This window comes from Colletes latitarsis, unplaced genomic scaffold (assembly GCF_051014445.1).
Source record: "Colletes latitarsis isolate SP2378_abdomen unplaced genomic scaffold, iyColLati1 scaffold0023, whole genome shotgun sequence".
In the NCBI taxonomy this organism is placed as follows: Eukaryota; Metazoa; Arthropoda; class Insecta; order Hymenoptera; family Colletidae; genus Colletes; species Colletes latitarsis.
This window is the reverse complement of record NW_027488373.1, coordinates 3,954,191-3,964,877: the sequence shown is the minus strand read 5'-3', so window position 1 is coordinate 3,964,877 and position 10,687 is coordinate 3,954,191.

Genomic DNA, 10,687 nt, shown 5'->3' with positions numbered 1-10,687 from the left:
TCCTCTAAAATATTCATCGAAACCAGGTTTAATGGACTGTTTCAGTGTTGCACTACATTACTACGTGATGCAATCCAGAAATAGCCCATGATCTAGCCATGAAGCATGAGAAATATGCGAAAGTATGAGCCTGATGAGGGCTAATCCTAGACCTAACCTAGACCTAACATGCGCTGTCCTCTAAGATATTGATGGAAAACAGGTTTAATTGACTGTTTTAGTGTGGTGCCACATTACTATGTGATCCAATCTATAAATAGCCTAGGATCTAGCCATGAAGTATGAGAAATATGCGAAGGTATGGGTCTTATGGGGGCAAATCCCAGGCCTAACCTAGACCTAGCATGCGGTATCCTCTAAAATATTTATCAAGACCAGGTTTAATTGAATGTGTCAGTGTGGTACCACATTGCTACGTGAACCAAACCAGTAAAAACACAGGATCCGTTCAACAAGTACGTGAAGAATGCGAAAGTATGTGTCTGATGAGTGAAAATCCCAGGACTAACCTAGTCCTAACATGCGTTATCCTCAATAATATTGATCGAAACCAGGTTTAATCGACTGTGTCAGTGTGGCCCCGCATTACTACGTAATCCAAACCAGAAAAAAAACCAGGATCTGTTCAGCGAGTATGTGAAGTGTGCGAAACTATGAGTCTGATGAGGGCAAATCCCAGAACTATCCCATACCTAACATGCGTTATCCTCTAAAATAGTGATCGAAACCAGGGTTAATTGACTGTTTCAGTGTGGTTCTACATTACTACGTGATCCAATCCAGAAAAAGCCCAGGATCTAGCCATCAAGTATGAGAAATATGCGAAAGAATGAGCCTGATGAGAGCAACTCCCAGACCTAACCTAGACCTAACATGTGTTATCCTCAAAAATATTGATCGAAACCAGGTTTAATGGACTGTTTCAGTGTGGCACTACATTACTACGTGATGCAATCCAGAAATAGCCCAGGATCTAGCCATGAATTATGAGAAATATGCGAAAGTATGAACCTGATGAGGGCAAATCCTAGACCTAACCCAGACCTAACATGCGTTATCCTCAAAAATATTGGTCGAAACCAGGTTTAATGGACTGTTTCAGTGTGGTACCACATTACTACCTGATTCAAACTAGGAAAAACCCAGGATCTGTTCAACAAGTATGTTATGAATGCGAAAGTATGACCCTGATGAGTGAAAATCCCAGGCCTAACCTAGACCTAACATGCGTTATGCTCAAAAATATTTATCGAAACCAGGTTTATTCGACTGTTTCAGTGTGGTACCACATTAATACGTGATCCAAACCAGAAAAAAACCCAGGATCTGTTCAACAAGTATGTGAAGTATGCGAAAGTATGAGTCTGATGAGGGCTAATCCCAGGCCTAACCTAGACATAACATGCGTTATCCTGTAAAATATTGATCGAAACCATGTTTAATCGACTGTTTCAGTGTGGCACTACATTACTACGTGATGCAATCCAGAAATAGCCCAGGATCTAGCCATGAATTATGAGAAATATGCGAAAGTATGATCCTGACGAGGGCAAATCCCAGACCTATCCCAGACGTAACTTGCGTTGTCCTCTAAAATATTGATGGAAACCAGGTTTAATTGACTGTTTCAGTGTGGTTCTACATTACTACGTGATGCAATCCAGAAATAGCCCAGGATTTAGCCATGAAGTATGAAAAATATGCGAAAGTATGACCCTGATGAGGGCAAATCCCAGGCCTAACCTACACCTAACATGCATTATCCTCTATGATATTGATCGAAACCAGGTTTAATGGACTGTTTCAGTGTGGTACCACATTACTATGTGATCCAAACCAGAAAAAACCCAGGATCTGTTCAAGAAGTATGTGAAAAACGCGAAAGTATGAGCCTGATGAGGGCGAATCCCAGACCTATCCCAGACCTAACTTTCGTTATCCTCTAAAATATTGTTCGAAACCAGGTTTAATGGACTGTTTCAGTGTGGTACCACTTTACTGCGTGATCCAAAGCAGAAAAAACCCTCGATCAGGTCAGCATGTATGTTAAAACTGCGAAAGTATGACCCTGATGAGGGCAAATCCCAGGCCTAACCTAGACCTAACATGCGTTATCCTCTAAAATATTCATCGTAACCAGGTTTAATGGATTGTTTCAGTGTGGTAACACATTACTACGTGATCCAAACCAGAAAAAACCGAGATCTGTTCAACAAGTATGTGAAAAACGCGAAAGTATGAGCCTGATGAGGGCGTATCCCAGACTTATCCCAGACCTAGCATGCGTTATCCTCTAAAATATTGATCGAAACCACGTTTAATTGACTGTTTTAGTGTGGTACCACTTTACTACGTGATCCAAAGCAGAAAAAAACCCAGGATCTGTTCAACAAGTACGTGAAGAATGCGAAAGTATGTGTCTGATGAGGGCATATCCCAGGCCTAACCTAGACCTAACATGCGTTATCTTCTAAAATATTGATCGAAAGCAGGTTTAGTGGTCTGTTTCCGTGTGGTACCACATTACTACGTGATCCAATCTAGAAAAAGCCCTGGATCTAGCCATCAAGTATGACAAATATGCAAAAGTACGAGCCTGATGAGAGCAAATCCCAGACCTAACCTAGACCTAACATGAATTATTCACTAAAATATTCATCGAAACCAGGTTTAATCGACTGTTTCAGTGTGGTACCACACTACTACGTGATCCAAACCGGAACAAAACCCAGGATCTGTTCAACAAGTATGTGAAGTATGCGAAAATATACGTCTGATGAGGGCAAATCCCAGGCCTAACCCAGACCTAACTAGCGTTGTCCTCTAAAATATTGTTGGAAACCAGGTTTAATTGACTGTTTTAGTTGTGGTACCACTTTACTACGTGATCCAAAGCAGAAAAAACCCTCGATCAGGTCAACATGCATGTTAAAACTGCGAAAGTATGACCCTGATGAGGGCAAATCCCAGACCTATCCCAGACCTGACATGCGTTATCCTCTAAAATATTTATCAAGACCAGGTTTAATTGATTGTTTCAGTGTGGTACCACATTACTACGTGATCCAGACCAGTAAAAACCCAGGATCCGTTCAACGAGTATGTGAAGAATGCGAAAGTATGAGTCTGATGAGTGAAAATCGCAGGCCTAACCTAGACCTAACTTGCGTTGACCTCTAAAATATTGATGGAAACCAGGTTTAATTGAGTGTTTCAGTGTTGTACTTCATTACTACGTGATGCAATCCAGAAAAGGCCCAGGATCTAGCCATCAAGTATGAGTAATATGCGAAAGAATGAGCCTGATGAGAGCAAATCCCAGACCTAACCTAGACCTAACATGAATTATTCCCTAAAATATTGATCGAAACCAGGTTTAATTGACTGTTTCAGTGTGGTACCACATTACTACGTGATCCACACCAGAAAAAACCCAAGACCCGTTCAACAACTATGTGAAAAACGCGAAAGTATGATCCTGATGAGGGCAAATCCCAGACCTATCCCAGACATAACTTGCGTTATCCTCTAAAATATTGATCAAAACCAGGCTGAATTGACTGTTTTAGTGTGGTACCACATTACTACGTGATCCAAAGCAGAAAAAACCCTGGATTAGGTCAACGTGTATGTTAAAACTGCGAAAGAATGACCCTGATGAGGCCAAATCCCAGGCCTAACCTAGACCTAACATGCGTTATCCTCTAAAATATTGATCGAAACCAGGTTTAATAGACTGTTTCAGTGTGGTACCACATTACTACGTGATCCAAACCAGAAAAAACACAGGATCTGTTCAACATGTATGTGAAAACCGCGAAAGAATGAGCCTGATGAGGGCGAATCCCAGACCTATCCCAGACCTAGCTTGCGGTATCCTCTAAAATATTGATCGAAACCTGGTTTAATCGACTGTTTCAGTGTGGTACCACATTACTATGTGATCCAAACCAGAAAATAACCCAGGATCTGTTCAAGGAGTATGTGAAGTGTTGCGAAAGTATGAGTCTGATGAGGTCAAATCCGAGACCTATCCCAGACCTAACTTGCGTTATCCTCTAAAATATTGATGGAAACCAGGTTTCATTGACTGTTTCAGTGTGGTACTACATTACTACGTGATGCAATCCAGAAAAAGCCCAGGATCTAGCCATCAAGTATGAGAAATATGCGAATGTATGAGCCTGATGAGGGCAAATCCTAGACCTTACCCAGACCTAAAATGCGTTATCCTCTTAAATATTTGTCAAGACCAGGTTTAATTGAATGTTTCAGTGTGGTACCACATTACTACGTGATCCAAAGCAGAAAAAACCCTGGATTAGGTCGACAAGTATGTGAAGTATGCGAAAGTATGAGTCTGATGCGGGCAAATCCCAGGCCTAACCTAGACATAACTTTCGTAATCCTCTAAAATATTGATCGAAACCAGGTTTAGTGGACTGTTTCTGTGTGGTACCACATTACTGCGCGATCCAAACCAGAAAAAACCCAGGATCTGTTCAACATGTATGTGAAAAATGCGAAAGTATGTCCCTGATGAGGGCAAATCCCAGACCTATCCCAGACCTAACTCGCGTTGTCCTCTAAAATATTGATGGAAACCAGGTTTAATTGACTATTTCAGTGTGTTACTACATTACTACGTGATACAATCCAGAAAAAGCCCAGGATCATGCCATCAAGTATGAGAAATATGCGAAAGAATGAGCCTGATGAGAGTAATTGCCAGACCTAATCTAGACCTAACATGAATTATCCTCAAAAATATTGATCGAAACCAGGTTTAGTTGACTGTTTCAGCGTGGTACCACATTACTACGTGATACAATCCAGAAATAGCCCAGGATCTAGCCATGATGTATGAGAAAGATGCGAAAGTATGAGCATGATGAGGGCAAATTCTAGACCTGACCCAGACCTAACATGCGTTATCCTCTAAAATATTTATCAAGACCAGGTTTAATTGAATGTTTCAGTGTCGTACCACATTACTACGTGAACCAGACCAGAAAAAACCCAGGATCCGTTCAACAAGTATGTGAAGAATGCGAAAGTATGAGTCTGATGAGTGAAAATCCCAGACCTAACCTAGACCGAACATGAATTATTCTCTAAAATATTGGTCGAAACCAGGTTTAATGGACTGTGTCAGTGTCGTACCACTTTACTACGTGATCCAAACCAGAAAAAAACCCACGATCTGTTCAACGAGTATGTGAAGTGTGCGAAAGTATGAGTCTGATGAGGGCTAATCCCAGACCTATCCCAGACCTAACATGCGTTATCCTCAAAAATATTGATCGAAACCTGGTTTAATCGACTGCTTCAGTGTGGTACCACATTACTATGTGATCCAAACCAGAAAATAACACAGGATCTGTTCAACGAGTATGTGAAGAAAGCGAAAGTATGAGTCTGATGTGGGCTAATCCCAGACCTATCCCAGACCTAACTTGCGTTGTCCTCTAAAATATTGATGGAAACCAGGTTTAATTGATTGTTTCAGTGTGGTCCCACATTACTACGTGATCCAAACCAGAAAAAACACAGGATCTGTTCAACATGTATGAGAAATATGCGATAGAATGAGCCTGATGAGAGCAAATCCCAGACCTAACCTAGACCTAACATGAATTATTCTTTAAAATATTGATCGAAACCAGGTTTAATTGACTGTTTCAGTGTGGTACCACATTACTACGTGATCCAATCCAGAAATAGCCCAGGATCCAGCCATGAAGTATGAGAAATATGAGAAAGTATGAGCCTGATGGGGGCAAATCCTAGACCTGACCTAGTCCTAACATGCGTTATCCTCAATAATATTAATCGAAACCAGGTTTAATCGACTGTTCCAGTGTGTTACCACATTACTACGTGATCCAAACCAGAAAAAAACCCAGGATCCGTTCAACGAGTATGTGAAGTGTGCGAAAGTATGAGTCTGATGAGGGCTAATCCCAGACCTATCCCAGACCTAACTTGCGTTATCCTCTAAAATATTTATCCAGACCAGGTTTCATTGAATGTTTCAGTGTGGTACCACATTACTACGTGATCCAATCCAGAAAAAACCCAGGGTCCGTTCAACAAGTATGTGAAGAATGCGAAAGTATGAGTCTGATGAGTGAAAATCCCAGGACCTAACCTAGACCTAACATGCGTTATCCTCAAAAATATTGATCGAAACCTGGTTTAATCGACTGTTTCAGTGTGGTACCACATTACTATGTGATCCAAACCAGAAAATAACACAGGATCTGTTCAACGAGTATGTGAAGAAAGCGAAAGTATGAGTCTGATGAGGGCTAATCCCAGACCTAACCCAGACCTAACATTAATTATTCTTTAAAATATTGATCGAAACCAGGTTTAATTGACTGTTTCAGTGTGGTACCACATTACTACGTGATCCAATCCAGGAATTGCCCAGGATCCAGCCATGAAGTATGAGAAATATGAGAAAGTATGAGCCTGATGAGGGCAAATCCTAGACCTGACCTAGACGTAACATGCGTTATCCTCAATAATATTGATCGAAACCAGGTTTAATCGACTGTTTCAGTGTGTTACCTCATTACTACGTGATCCAAACCAGAAAAAAACCCAGGATCTGTTCAACGAGTATGTGAAGTGTGCGAAAGTATGAGTCTGATGAGGGCTAATCCCAGGCCTGACCTAGACCTAACATGCGTTATCCTCTAAAATATTGAGCGAAACCAGGTTTAATGGACTGTTTCAGTGTGATACCACACTACTACGGGATCCAAACCAGAAAAAACACAGGATCTGTTCAACAAGTATGTGAAGTGTGCGAAAGTATGAGTCTGATGAGATCAAATCCCAGACCAATCCCAGACTTAACTTGCGTTATCCTCTAAAATATTGATCGAAACCAGGTTTAATCGACTGTTTCAGCGTGGTACCACATTACTACGTGATACAATCCAGAAATAGCCCAGGATCTAGCCATGATGTATGAGAAAGATGCGAAAGTATGAGCCTGATGAGGGCAAATCCTAGACCTGACCTAGACGTAACATGCGTTATCCTCAATAATATTGATCGAAACCAGGTTTAATCGACTGTTTCAGTGTGTTACCTCATTACTCCGTGATCCAAACCAGAAAAAACCCAGGATCCGTCCTACAAGTATGTGAAGAATGCGAAAGTATGAGTCTGATGAGTGAAAATCCCAGGCCTAAACTAGACCTAACATGCGTTATCCTCAAAAATATTGATCGAAACCTGGTTTAATCGACTGTTTCAGTGTGGTACCACATTACTATGTGATCCAAACCAGAAAGTAACCCAGGATCTGTTCAACGAGTATGTGAAGCGTGCGAAAGTATGAGTCTGATGAGGTCAAATCCCAGACCAATCCCAGAGTTAACTTGCGTTATCCTCCAAAATATTGATCGAAACCAGGTTTAATTGACTGTTTCAGTGTTGTACTTCATTACTACGTGATGCAATCCAGAAAAAGCCCAGGATCTAGCCATCAAGTATGAGAAATATGCGAAAGAACGAGCCTGACGAGAGCAAATCCCAGACCTAACCTAGACCTAACATGAATTATTCTCTAAAATATTGATCGAGACCAGGTTTAATCGACTGTTTCAGTGTGGTACCACATTACTACGTGATACAAACCAGAAAAAACCCAGGATCAGTTCAACAAGTATGAGAAGAATGCGAAAGTATGAGCCTGATGTGGGCGAATCCCAGACCTATGCCAGACCTAACTTGCGTTATCCTCTAAAATATTGATCGAAACCAGGTTTAATTGACTGTTTCAGCGTGGTACCACGTTACTACGTGATACAATCCAGAAACAGCCCAGGATCTAGCCATGAAGTATGAGAAATATTCCCTCAGGGGCTGCCAGCCTTTCAGCTGCAGTACGGGCTTAACGAACCCGGGGTACCCGAGTCATACACACACCGTAAGCCTCCTGTTGGTCGTCACAACGACCCATTCGCAATTCCCTATTGGTTTTGTGAATGGTACGTGACGGCAGGAGGAACGGGGGTCTTGGCTTAACCGCCTGGGCCACGAGTATGGCGACTCTATAAAATCGCCCTCCAATCCTAAGCTATGGTGCGCGGCGATGGGATGCATGGTTGGGGGAGAAGGCCCAATCCCAAGCGACCACCTCCGGGGAACCTGCCGAACCCCCGGAGTATTAGGCTTACCCGGGTAAGGCGGCTCTGCCCGGGTGGACCTTTATTTCCGACCATCTCGTGGGACTATTATGGACACAGAAAATAAAATGGGGATGGGGCGGGTTTTGTCGGTTGGGGAGGACGGAGACGGGGTTGGGGTTAGGGTGGCGGCGCTCGCGCCCCACTCAGCGCCAGGTCCGGCTTCGTGGAGGGTGGAGGAGGACGACGAGACGGCGTCGGTCTCGTCCTTCTCCTCCAGCACGAGCCACATAGGCTCTAAGAGGAAGAGGACGGGGCAGGCCGTCGTCGAGGTGGGCGGGGCGATGAGCCCGTCGGTGAGGCTGAGTTGCCTCAGGGACGAGGTGACCGAGGAGATATCGGAGAGGATCTCCTCGTCCCTGAGGCGGGTGGAGAAAGTCGCCGCTGCCTGCGCCTTTAAGGGGCAGAAAAGCGGTGGCGCGGAGGCCCTGAAGGCCGCGGCGGAGGAAATGAGGGAGGCAGCGCGGGAGCTCAGAGGGCGGAACGCCCGTCTGCAGCTCCTGTTGGAGGAGGAGCGACAGGGGAGGAGGAGGGCAGAGGCGCTGTGGAACAGCGCGGCCCTCCCTCCCATCCTCCCTCCTCCTCCACCGCCGCGTCCCTCGGCGGAGGTAAATAAACGGGGTGCGGCGGCAGTGGTGCGGGGCACCGCGGGCCCCTCCACCCGCACTCCGCCCGTGAAGAAGTCCCCGTCCTCCTCAGAAGACGATCTTCTGAGGAGGATTGGGGACATGATTGATGGCAAGCTGGCCGCCTTCCGGGAGGAACTCCTCGCCGGAAGAGCGGTCAGCAGGAAGGCGGTGCCTCCCCGACCTGTTCCGGTACAGTCGGGGAAGGCAAAGAAGGGCGGAGTGAAGGCTCCGCCCAGCGTTGCGGCACCAGGGCCCCGGGTCGCGACCCCCAAGGGGGGTGGTGTACCCGTGGTCGCGGTGGTCGCGTCCTCCACAGCACCCTCCCAAGGGGGGGTGGCATGGAGTGAGGTGGTGGGGCGGAAGGCGAAGCGGGCGGCGAGGAAGGCCTCGCAACCGCAGCCTCCGCCTTCGCCGCCGGCGGCCAAGGTAAAGGCCGCGAAGGTCGGGAAGGCACGACCAGGTCGTCCCCCAAAAACGGCAGCGGTGACGCTGACCGTTGCGCAGGGGGGCGACCTGACCCTCGCGGAGGCGATGCGGCTCGCCAGGGAGAATATCTCCCTGGAAGAGCTGGGCATCGCCTCCGTGAGGGCGAAGAGGGCCGTGACCGGGGGTCTCTTGCTGGAGATCCCCGGTGCAGAAGGCGGCGCGAAGGCGGATCGTCTCGCCCAGAGGCTCCGGGAGCAGCTGGGCGAGCGAGGTGTCCGGGTCGCCCGGCCCACGAAGCGCACGGAGATGCGCATTTGTGGGCTGGACGACTCGGTCAGCGCACAGGATGTGTCCCGTGCCCTTGCGAGGGCGGGGGACTGTCCTGTGGAGGACCTGCGGATCGGAGAGATCCGCAGGTCGCCCTCCGGCCTCGGGTCGGTGTGGGCCCGGTGCCCCCTCTCCGCCGCCCGTAAGGTGGCGGAATCCGGGAGGGTGTTGGTGGGGTGGGTTTCGGCGCGAGTGGAAATCCTCGCGCCGCGCCCGCTCCAGTGTCACCGCTGCCTCGAATTGGGGCACGTGAGGCAGTGGTGCACCTCGCCGGTGGACCGCAGCGGTCAGTGTTACCGCTGCGGTGCCAAAGAGCACCGTGCGAGCCAGTGCTCGGCGGCCCCCCACTGCCCGTTGTGTGCGGACATGGGGAGGCCAGCCGATCACAGGGTGGGGAGCAAGAAGTGCTCCCCCCCCTCCCGGAAGGAGAGGAAGAGGCGGGCTGCACCGGCTCCGGTGCCGAGGGCGGTGGCATCGTCCTCCATGGAGGTGGACGGTGCTACGGGGACGGACGGCCGGGAGGAGGCTGGCGCGGCCATTAATTAATGCCGCCCCGCCTCCTCCTCCAGGCCAACCTCAACCACTGCCGCGCGGCACAGGACTTGATGTCCCAAGTCCTCGCGGAGTGGGGGGTTGGCCTGGCGGTCGCCGCCGAGCCGTACCGCGTCCCTGATCACCCTCATTGGGTGGGCGACGCGGACGGCTTGGTGGCGACGGTATGGGGAGGGGGCGACGGGTCCCCACCGTTCTCCTTGTTGGAGCGCGGTCGGGGATTCGTCGCCGTGGACTGGGGGGGAGTCGCTGTGGTGGGGTGCTACATTTCGCCCCGTAGCGGTCACGCTGCGTTCGAGCTGTACTTGGCCGAGGTCGCGGCATGCGTGCAGCGCTACGCGGCCCGGCCGGTGCTGGTCCTGGGGGATTTTAATGCCAAGTCGGTGGCTTGGGGATCCCCCAGGACCTCCGTTCGCGGCGGGATCCTGGGCGATTGGGCGGCGGGGCTCGACCTCCGGGTATTGAACCGGGGGTCGGAGAACACATGCGTGCGGCGATATGGGGGGTCCATCGTGGATGTTGGATTCGCGACCCCCAACGCCGTGC